Genomic DNA, 12,000 nt, shown 5'->3' on the forward strand with positions numbered 1-12,000 from the left:
TTAATCCCTGCTATAACACCATGGGATATTTACCATTGTTTTTACTAATTTTGCAGATGAGTAAAATGAGGTATAGTAATTTGTACTCTTGCATAGGTAGAAAGTGATAGAGTGATGATTTGCACCAAGGAAGGCTAATTTGGAGAACATGGTTTATTAAACTATTATACTAAAGAAAATGACTTAATAAAGAAAAATGAGAAGGAATCAAAATATTTGCTCTGATTACCTATTGTTGTGTGGCAAACTTCTCCAAAGATTGGAAAAATAAAGCAATGACTACATTTCTTTAGCTCATAAATTGGAAATTTGGACAGGGCTCAGCAAGGACAGCTTGTCTTTGTTTCACTCATCAACTACAGCAACATGAAATCTAAAGGCTGGAATCATCTATAGGCTTGCTCACTCATATCTGGTGGTTGGTGATGACTGCTGGCTGAAATCTTAGCTTCAGTTTTGGCTGGAATACCTAAATGTGGTTTCTTCATGTGAATGTGGCTTCCTAACAGCATAATGGCTGGATGCAAGGTGATCATCTCAAGAGAGAAAACCAGATGGAAATTGTCTGCTTTTTATGAGCTAACCTTGGAAGTGAAGTAGCATTCCTTTTCTACATTCTGCATGTCGAGGTAGCCAAACAGCTCACCTCATTTCAAGTAAAGAAGAAATAGGCTCACTGCTTGGTAGGTAGCAGCAAGGTTCTAGAACAGCATGGACTGGAATTATTGTTGAGGCAAGGTCTGGAAATTACAATCTGCCATAATTTTAGAGATGAATGAAGAGAGTGGGGCACTGATGTTTCCAACAGAAGAGGAAGCAGTGTTCAATAATAGAGGGAGTGTTTGGTAATAATGGAAATCAGTGGCGATAACTGATAGGTACAGTGACAAAGTCATTTTTTCAAGTATGTGGAAGCCAGGTCACAGCGACTTACAAAGTGAATGGGAAAGAAGAATATGACCAATGAAGTCTTGCATACTCTGGCTGTCATCAGTTTCTCTGGGCTTATCTCAAACCCCATAGCTGGCTGTGTGCTCCAGGCACAGTGGCTTTTTACCAAGGCATTGTGCTGTTTCCTCCCTCCATCCACATATTTTGTGCACATACTATTTCTACTGTTTGGGATGCAGTCTCTGCTTTTGTTTACCTGGTGTAATCCTACTCCTTGTACCGATTTCATTTACTTTATCAAAGATTGTCCTGCTACTATACCAAGCCAGGTGTTTCATATTACTCTTTCCTTCAAAATAGTTATATTTGTAACTATCTTTTCCTGCCACTATTTGATTAATATCAGTCTACTTTACAAGATCTGAGTCACAGAGTATATCTGTTTTTGTTCAGGCTAAGAATCAACTAGAATGGATGAATCTAATTGTGCTCTCAAGTGATTTTTAAATGTGTTTTTGAAACATTTTTTGAAAGCTTCCATGTAAAAGGAAAGACATTAGTAGCATCTTAGAGGAAAATATACTATCCAAAAAATTCACTAGACAAATAAAAGTATTTTCAACCATCTTGAGAGAGAATTATTTGGTCACATTGTTAGTGTTGGGTAAGTCATTCTTTGTAAAAAATTACACCTAAAATGTATATTGGCTCAAACAAAAGAGAAGTGTATTTCTTGCTCAGTTACAATAAAAGGCAAATTCTAAAAGGCAGGCAGGCAGGCAGGGATGCTGTTCCACGCAGTTCAGCAACCTGTACTGATGTGTCTCTGTTTTCTATGACACGTGATTTTCATGGTCACTCTTGTTTGTTATCTCCATATTATTCAGCCAAAAGAAGGAAAAAAATGTGATGACTTTATGGTTTGAGTTTTTCTTAGAGCAGGTTTAAGAATGGCACCCATCATTTTTTTTTCTCAGAGTGAGCTGGAATCTTGTCAGATTACTGTAACTGAGCATAAGAACCTGAAAAATGTGGGCTAGTGATGCACTCAGAAGAGAAAACCAGTCGTAGAGAAATGCCATTGCTTCTGCTACAACAGTCATCCAGCAATATCTTGAATTATCATGGCTTAGAAGCCTGTCAGAATACCTTTCAAGAAAGCTGAAAATGTTTGCTGATATATAATTACTAAAGCAAATGCTACTGATCTTACAAGTTATGTGATAAAGCGAAACAGAAATACATCTGAAGCTGAAATGTGGGACTAGATAGTAGGAACGATTTGTTAGATGATCACTAAAGTATCCAGGGGAAATTGTCCTCTTTTTCAATTACCCAAGCAAAGGCCAGAATGTCTTCTCTGAAAACCTAACATGAATGCTTGACTGATTATTCAGAACTTCCATGTACTACTCATCAGTGGTATAAGAAAAAAAATGTGCAAATGATCATTTAATGATGCAGCTTCAAAGGGGGCTAGAGGGAAAGGGAAAACTAAAATCATTAGACTCTCAAGATCATAATTATAGACCTGATTTTTAAGCAGGGAATTTTTCAGACTTGAAAAAGATTTTTAAAACTCTGAGTATGAAATAAACTGAATAAGAAAGGATACATATCACTAATGTCTTTTCTTTACCTCAAATATTCCTTTATAGAATTAAACCTTAAACATTATTAAAGTATATAAAATGTTCTATTAAATTTGACTGCTCTGTATATCTTTATATATAGAGAGAGTATGACTGAGAACTTGCATTTTAAAATACTGATGGAAGGGTTGTAAACTATTTCTGCCAGTTCCTTCTTCCCTTTACGTTCAGGGACCAATTATTTCTCAAAAGAGAGCTAAGCACCTGCAGTGGATACAACTCTGTTAAATTTGGTATGGGGAAACTGTATTAGTCAAGATTCTATTAACAGCAGGTGACATACAAAAAGAAGTAAGAAGGATTTTATGATTATGTTATTTATTAATGTGTGTGTGTAGGTAGGACTAAGGGAGAGGAGAATGGGCTGGTAACAGTGAGGAGGAGAAAGGAGACAGAGAGGTTTACATGACCTACTTAGAGCTGCTGTTGTAAGAAAAGGGCTTCCCAACTAGAGGACACAGCCTCTGTCTACCCTCTGCATTGTGGGGATTGGGGCACAAGTAGCTCAGCCTCTCTCTACATCTCACACTGGTTTCGTGCCAGTATAGCCTTCCATTGGTCAAGCCAAATGAAAGCTAGAGAGCCAGGTAGCCTGATGGTGAATTCAGTCTTCTGGGGCAAGGCATAAGGTGGAGGATTGTGGAAAATGTACCTAAGAGGACAAACAGAATATTCAGAACATTTGTGTGAGAGAGACTAATAGTGTAGATATTAAAGCAAACTCATTTATATATTCCTGAAATCTATATTTTGTTCATTGAGAAGTATGTGAAGTTATTTTCTTTGAACAGAAATTTGAAAATTTCAAAGAGAAAGGATTGAATCTGTAGAAGATCTCCATATCAAAAATAGATAAGGGTTCTGAAGTGTGATTTTTGAGCCATTGCCGGATCATGATGTAACAGAACCGCATAGGAGATGCCAAGACCGAGAGCCAAGAGCCGAAACATGAGTCTGTCTGTACTCCATGTTCACTGAGGGAAAGAGGGAAGAAGAATCAGAATGAGGACCTAGAAGGGGGATAATATTCAAGTCTGGCAGAAAGAATTGGCAGAATAATAGTCAAGGTACCCAGACTGATGATCAGGGTCTAGATTTTCTATCCCTGCAGCAAGGTCACTTGAGGATTAATTGGCATCAGTCTGGTTGGGAATGGCCATAACTCAGGATTATACACACGCACATGTTCAGAGGAGAAAATTGATGATGGATCAAGCAAAGATGAGAGATCTTGGCAGGCAGGCAGAGCTCAGAAGAATCTGGCAAAGGGCAGCAATGAAGGAGGTCTATGAGATTGCTGATTGACCATAGAGAAGTCCATCACAGTGGCTTGATTAATATCATACAGATGGTAGATGCATGAGTAGAAAGTCAATTCCAGATCTTTTTGTCTCAAATAAAAATTCTTTCTGTTGTAACATATGGCCTACAGCAAAGAAGAAATAAAGATATCATCAATTAAAATGAACCATTTTTAACAAGTCTTAAAGTTTTTCCTAGCAACTGAATCTTTATCTTTCAACCAAAGCAACAATGTATTTGTAGTGTACAGTTGTACAGAGAAGGATACAATTTTAGTCGATCACATCTCCTTGCACAGAAACACTTTGATGATAGACACAGACGTTTGGTCTTTAAGATGTCTATCTTGCATTAGATTTGTGAGCTAGATATTTTTATACTTAAAGGTAAAATTTTGTATATTCTAGATAATTTTTTTATTATCACACCTGAAGCTATTTTTTTTTTCCAAATAAATCCCTAATAAATTTCCTAACAAATAAATGAATTTACTGGGCTTATTCCTCAGATATTTTTGTATCATCAGAAAGTTTTGTAGGAGTCAATGATTTTTACTTTTATAGTGAAAATTGAAGAAAATATTTGCATATTTTAATTTAGAAACAAAATACTTTGGTTGAAAGCTCTACTGTAAAGTTAAATGATGTATAATTTGCAGTGTATTTGAACCTTTGTTTCCCCTTCGAAAATCCTGGGATACTGTAATCTGTTTCACTTGGTTCTTTCCTAGTCCATAAAATCTATGAAAGCATTTTGTGATTTGTGGGGGTCTTAGGAAGGCATGATTATTTTCTAAATGTCATTTGCTGGCTATGTCTCAAAGAACATAATGATAATCAAGCCCCGTTTAAAAAATATTGTATATTCCAGGACTTAGTCCTATAGGTAAGATGGTGTCACTGGAAAGCTTGAATGCTTTAATAAAATGTGTTATGGTTGATAGAAACTAAAAACTAATTCCTTGTACATGCCTGGAGACTCCAATAACCTTTTTTTTTTTTTTTTCTGATATATGAGACAATATTACTTAAATTGATCCACAGAAGAAGATATGCCAGAGTACAGAGAATCCCAAGACAGTGCTCCATTATCCCTGTTGGTCATGATCACATGTTTTCTTTTGTCTTCTAGTTCACCTACACACATTTACCAGTACTAAAAACAGTACAGAAAACATATGCAATCCGGATATTTATAATGCATCTAATATCCAATGGTTCCTAGTTACATTACTTTTTGTTGCTGCTGCTAAGTCACTTCAGTCGTGTCCGACTCTGTGAGACCCCATAGACGGGCAGCCCACCAGGCTCCCCCGGTCCCTGGGATTCTCCAGGCAAGACACTGCAGTGGGTTGCCATTTCCTTCTCCAGTGCATGGAAGTGAAAAGTTTAAGTGAAGTCGCTCAGTTGTGTCTGACTCTTAGCGACCCCATGGACTGCAGCTCACCATGCTCCTCCATCCATGGGATTTTCCAGGCAAGAGTACTGGAGTGGGGTGCCATTGCCTTCTCTATTACTTTTTGTTCAGTTCAGTTCAGTTCAGTTGCTCAGTCGTGTCCAACTCTTTGTGACCCCATGAATCGCAGCATGCAAGGCCTCCCTGTCCATCAACCCCCGGAGATCACTCAAACTCACATCCATCGAGTTGGTGATGCCATCTAGCCATCTCATCTTCCATCGTCCCCTTTTCCTCCTGCCCCCAATCCTTCCCAGCATCAGAATCTTTTCCAATGAGTCAACTCTTCACATGAGGTGGCCAAAGTACTGAAGTTTCAGCTTTAGCATCATTCCTTCCAAAGAAATCCCAGGGCTGTTCTCCTTTAGAATGGACTGGTTGGATCTCCTTGCAGTCCAAGGGACTCTCAAGAGTCTTCTCCAACACCACAGTTCAAAAGCATCAATTCTTCGGCACTCAGCCTTCTTCATGGTCCAACTCTCACATCCATACATGACCACAGGAAAAACCATAGCCTTGACTAGATGGACCTTTGTGGGCAAAGTAACATCTCTGCTTTTGAATATGCTATCTAGGTTGGTCATAACTTTCCTTCCTTCTTTTAATTTCATGGCTGAAGTCACCATCTTCAGTGATTTTGGAGCCCCCCAAAATAAAGTCTGACACTCTTCCCACTGTTTCCCCATCTATTTGCCATGAAGTGATGGGACCAGATGCCATGATCTTCCTTTTCTAACTTTTTGTTAGTTGGTGCTTATTCACCCAACAGTGATGGGCCAGAGTATCGGAGCATTCAGTAATTTTAAACCTCTGCTCTGGCCACACCTAGTGTTTTGAGACTGAATCATAGTACATAGTCAATCCTATTGATTAAATCAGCATAATACTTATATGTCTCTTCCAAGTGATTATAGTTTTAACAAATCAAGAAAAAGCCCCTTCCCTGTCTTACATTATAATTTTATGAGAGTTCATTTATTTATTATATCATTGTAGCATTTTTAAATTTTTCCTATAGAGGAACTTTTTCAATGAAAAAAATATACTAATTCAAAATATAAACGTGAACAATTGTTTTTTTGTTATTACTTATGTGCTCTGTTATGATGCAAATCCTGAAGTTTTGTTTTTTTCTTCAGAACCAACCTGGTCTTTCATTAAAAATCCAACTCAAGTCCATATATATTTTCTTCCATATTTTTATAACAGTGGAATTGGTTTCATTACTAAGTTGGATAAGGTCACATTAATTATTTTTAAGTAAACACCTTATTATTATAAAATCTCCATATAATCATTTGGAAAAAAGCTATATCAATCTCATGTCCCAACAATTTAGTTAATTTACCCTTGAGAAATTGTAGCCCAGGGAGGTTGAATGACTAATTCTAGATCAAACAGTAAGTCAGGAAAAGTGCCAGAACTAAAACTGTATCTTCTGTCATCCAAGTGTCATATTCCAGCTCCACTCCCTAATTCAGAGCTAACTGACACTTCATGTGTACATACAGTTGATGTTGGTGATACAATCACTATTTATGTTCAGGACCAGATCCCCCCAAAATCAGTAGAATCCCTTGAAAGGGACTGTTTGTAGAATTATAATGGGAAATGGATGGGGAAACAGTGTCAGACTTTATTTTTGGGGGCTCCAAAATCGCTGCAGATGGTGATTGCAGCCATGAAATTAAAAGACGCTTACTCCTTGGAAGAAAAGTTATGACCAACCTAGATAGCATATTCAAAAGCAGAGACATTACTTTGCCGACTAAGTTTTTTCTAGTCAAGGCTATGGTTTTTCCAGTGTTCATGTATGGATGTGAGAATTGGACTATGAAGAAGGCTGAGTGCCGAAGAATTGATGCTTTTGAACTGTGGTGTTGGAGAAGACTCTTGAGAGTCCCTTGAAGTGCAAGGAGATCCAACCAATCCATTCTGAAGGAGATCAGCCCTGGGATTTCTTTGGAAGGAATGATGCTAAAGTTGAAACTTCAGTACTTTGGCCACCTCATGTGAAGAGTTGACTCATTGGAAAAGACTCTGCTGCTGGGAGGGATTTGGGGCAGGAGGAGAAGGGGACGACAGAGGATGAGATGGCTGGATGGCATCACTGCCTCGATGGATGTGAGTCTGAGTGATCCCCGGGAGTGGATGATGGACAGGGAGGCTTTGCGTGCTGCGATTCATGGGGTCGCAAAGAGTCGGGCACGACTGAGTGACTGAACTGAACTGAACTTAATAAATGTATGGACTCTGGAGCCAGCCAGCCTACATTCAAATCTCAGTTGTGTCTTCAGTCACTATAAGACCTCAATAATTTATTCCTCAATCTTCCTGTGGTTTAGTTGCCTAAAATTTAAAATGAAATAATAATAGCACTGATTCAAGAGTTTTACATAAAAATTATTTTATGCAACTGCCTGGCAAATAATAATAGAAAGGCTCTATTAAAATGGTGACTGACAAATAAATAGCTACTGTTGTTGTTATGGCCATCCAGTTTCACATACACAGTAACAACATTAAAGCTTTGATTAAATATTATAGATATAAAATAGAATTTAAAATTTTTTGTTTTTCAAAATTTTCTGTGAAGCAAAATATCGAGTTGCAAGATTTAATTCTAAAGGAGGAGTAACCTTAGTCATATTTTATATTAACTGACTCTATGTTAAGAACTGATATTTGAACATGCTGTGCAATCTTTTAAAGTTTCTTTTTTTTTTGAAGTATAGTTGATTTACAATGTGTTAATTTTTGCTATGGGCTTCCCTGGTGTCTCAGATGGTAAAGAATCTGCCTGCAATGCGGAAGAGTTAGGTTTGATCCCTGTTTTGGGAATGTTTTCCAGAGAAGGGAATGCTACCCACTCCAGTATTCTTGCCTGGAAAATCCCAGGGACAGAGGAGCCTGATTGGGTACAGTCCGTGGAGTCACACAGGTGGACATGACTGAGCGATTTCTGTTATCTAACCAAGTGATTCAGTTATACATACATACACACACACGCGCGCGCGCGCGCGCGTGCGCCAAAGATTTAATGCTTTTGAAATGTGGTGTTGGAGAAGACTCTTGAGAGTTCCTTGGACTGCAAGGAGATTCAACCAGTCCATCCTAAAGGAGTCCTGGGTGTTCATTGGAAGGACTGATGCTGAAGCTGAAACTCCAATAGTTTGGCCACCTGATGCGAAGAGTTTACTCATTTGAAAAGATCCTAATGCTGGGAAAGATTGAGGGCAGAAGGAGAAGGGGATGACAGAGGATGAGATGGTTGGATGGCACCACTGACTTAATGGACATAAGTCTGGGTAGACTCCAGGAGTTGGTGATGGACAGGGAGGCCTGGTGTGCTGCGTTTCATGAGGTTGCAAAGAGTTGGACATGACTGAGCAACTGAACTGACTGACATATGTACTTTTTCATATTATTTTCTTTCTTCCCCCCCTGGAAAATTATTTTATTTAGATTCTACCAGCTGTACAATCTGTTTTATTAGGCCCCTTCTTCCTTTGAAATTCAGTCCTTCTCAAGTGGTCCCATGAAGGCTTTCTTTTCCTCACAGTATGGAAGCAGCCATAGCCAAATTTGGAGATGGTGTCAATAAACTTGAGTTTGATCTCCAGGACTTTCTCAGAGTGAGCACTTGCTTCTTGGTTCCCACCACACAGCCTTTGAGCATGACACGTCATTGGTCACTTCACTGTGGTGGATGAAGCCTCCTAGAGGGTTGATGCTCTTGTCAGACAGATCATAATCAGCAGAGGAATTTTTCATGATCAGTTTACCGTCCTTAATGAGGTAGCCCTGGCCAATCTTGTAGATCTTGCTGATCTCAGTGCAGTGATAGTATCCTTTCTGCCCAGCCCAAGCCACAGAGAAGGCCACCCGGGCAGTATGCTATGCCCCAATACAGGCAACCTTGCACAACACTCGGTGGATCTTATGGGGCAACTTCTTAGTGTGCCAATGGCTGGTGACCCCTTTGTAGTCTTTGCCTTTGGTCACCCCAGTGACCTCAGTCATTTCATCCTGGCTAAACAGTTGGTTCACATGGACCTGCTGCTCTAGCCTCTCACAGGCCCAGTCCAGTTTTTCAGCCACAGTGCCTCCATTCACCTGAATCTCCATGAGGTGGGCCTTCTTCTGGCACAGAGAAAGCAGGAGCATCTGGGTGAGGGCAATGACATGGATGACCTGGAAGTATTTCTTCTTGCTACTGAAGTCCCTTTCAAGTTGCTTCTTGCCATCTACATCCTGCCACTTCTTACAGTATTTGGTGAAGGCTTTCTTAGATTTATGCCAATTCTTATAGAAGCTCCTTTTGCACTCATTGCTGATATGCTCAGCAAAGATGGTCTTAAGGGTCCAGAGGCCTCGGGGTGTTTCCACATAGCCTACGATGCCGCAGTCAACATGGTGGAGTCTTCACCATGGTCACAGCTTCCACTACTTCCTTCTTGTTCACCTTGGACCCTGGCCTATCGACCTCCCTCTCAGTGTGGGTCATGCCCGCCTTGTAGCCGAGGAAGGTGGTGAGGTGCAGGGGCTTGGAAGAGCCATCCTTGGGGAAGCTCCTCACCATCCTGTGGTGCTGGCTACTGTGCTTCTGAGGCAGGAAGCCCAGGGACTTGTGCTTGGGAGCAGAGAACTTCCTGTGAGACATCCTGCCGTTGGAAGCTGCAGGTAGAGCTCATATTATTTTCCAGTATGTTTTCTCACAGAATATTCAATAGAGTTCCCTGTGCTATATAGTAGGACATCATTGTTTATCCATTCTATATATAGTACTTTGCAATCCAAAACTCCCAATATACCCCTACCCTACCCCAACCCCTCATAACCACAAGTCTATTCTCTGTTTCTGCAAGTCTGCTTCATAGATAAGTTCATTTGTGTCATATTTTAGATTCCACATGTAAGTGTTATATGGTAATTGTCTCTCTGACTATTTCACTCTGTATGATAATCTCTAGGTCCATCCAGGTTGCTTCAATTGGCATTATTTCATTCACTTTTATGACTGAGTTGTATTCCACTGTGTGTATGTACCACATCATCTTTATCCATTCATCTGTCAAAGTTCATTTAAGTTTTGTCTGTGTCTTGGCTATTGTGAATAGTGTTGCTGTGACTGTAGGAGGGTATGTATCTGTTTGAATTAGAATTTTGTCCAGGAGTGGACAAAAAATATTTTTTTTGAGTGATTTTATTTTATTTTTTAAAATATAAAGTTTTTCATTTTAATTGGAGGCTAATTACTTTACAATATTGTATTGGTTTTGCTATACATCAACATGAATCTGCCACGGGTGGACATATGTTCTCCATCCTGAATGACCCTCCCTCCTCCTTCCCTGTACCATACCTCTGGGTCATCCCAGTGCACCAGCCCCAAGCATCCTGTATCCTGCATCAAACCTGGACTGGCAATTCATTTCATATATGATATTATACATGTTTCAACACCATTCTCCCAAATTATCCTGCTCTCACTCTCTCTCACAGAGTCCAAAAGACTGTTCTATACATCTGTGTCTCTTTTGCTGTCTCACATACAGTGTTATTGTTGTCATCTTTCTAAATTCTATATATATGTGTTAGTTTACTGTATTGGTGTTTTTTTTTTTTTTCTGGCTTACTTCACTCTGTATGTTAGGCTCCAGTTTCATCCACCTCATTAGAACTAATTCAAATGTATTCTTTTTAATGGCTGAGTAATACTCCATTGTGTATATGTACCACAGGTTTCTTATCCATTCATTTGCTGATGGGCATCTAGGTTGCTTCCATGTCCTGGCTATTATAATACAGTTCTGCGATGAACATTGGGGTACACGTGTCTCTTTCTATTCTGGTTTCCTTGGTGTGTATGCCCAGCAGTGAGATTGCTGGGTCATAAGGTAGTTCTATTTCCAGTTTTTTAAAGAATCTCCACACTGTTCTCCATAGTGGCTATACTAGTTTGCATTCCCACCAACAGTGTAAGAGGGTTCCCTTTTCTCCACAAACTCTCCAGCATTTATTGCTTGTAGACTTTTGGATCACAGCCATTCTGACTGGCATGAAATGGTACCTCACTGTGGTTTTGATTTGCATTTCTCTGATAATGAGTGATGTTGAGCATCTTTTCATGTGTTTGTTAGCCATCTGTATGTCTTCTTTGGAGAAATGCTGTTTAGTTCTTTGGCCTATTTTTTTGATTGGGTTGTTTATTTTTCTGGAATTGAGGTTCAGGAGTTGCTTGTATATTTTTGAGATTAGTTGTTTGTCAGTTGCTTCATTTGCTATTATTTTCTCCTACTCTGAAGGCTGTCTTTTCACCTTGCTTATACTTTCCTTTGTTGTACAGAAGCTTTTAATTTTAATTAGATCCCATTTGTTTATTTTTGCTTTTATTTCCAATATTCTGGGAGGTGGGTCATAGAAGATCCTGCTGTGATTTATGTCGGAGAGTGTTTTGCCTATGTTCTCCTCTAGGAGTTTTATAGTTTCTGGTCTTACATTTAGATCTTTAATCCATTTTGAATTTATTTTTGTGTATGGTGTTAGAAAGTGTTATAGTTTCATTCTTTTTACAAGTGGTTGACCTTTTTCCCAGCACCACTTGTTAAAGAGATTATCTTTTCTCCATTGTATATTCTTGCCTCCTTTGTCAAAGATAAGGTGTCCATAGGTGTGTGGATTTATCTCTGGGCTTTCT

At 39.1% G+C, this 12,000-nt stretch overlaps 1 pseudogene; it reads right to left on the reverse strand.

The window, feature by feature from the left end:
- Nucleotides 1-8,792: 8,792 nt before the first annotated feature.
- On the reverse strand, nt 8,793-9,963 carry LOC138081332 (large ribosomal subunit protein uL3-like; annotated as a pseudogene).
- Between the last annotated feature and the right edge of the window lie 2,037 nt (nt 9,964-12,000).

The sequence above is a fragment of the Capricornis sumatraensis genome, chromosome 6, assembly GCF_032405125.1.
Source record: "Capricornis sumatraensis isolate serow.1 chromosome 6, serow.2, whole genome shotgun sequence".
Lineage (NCBI taxonomy): Eukaryota > Metazoa > Chordata > Mammalia > Artiodactyla > Bovidae > Capricornis > Capricornis sumatraensis.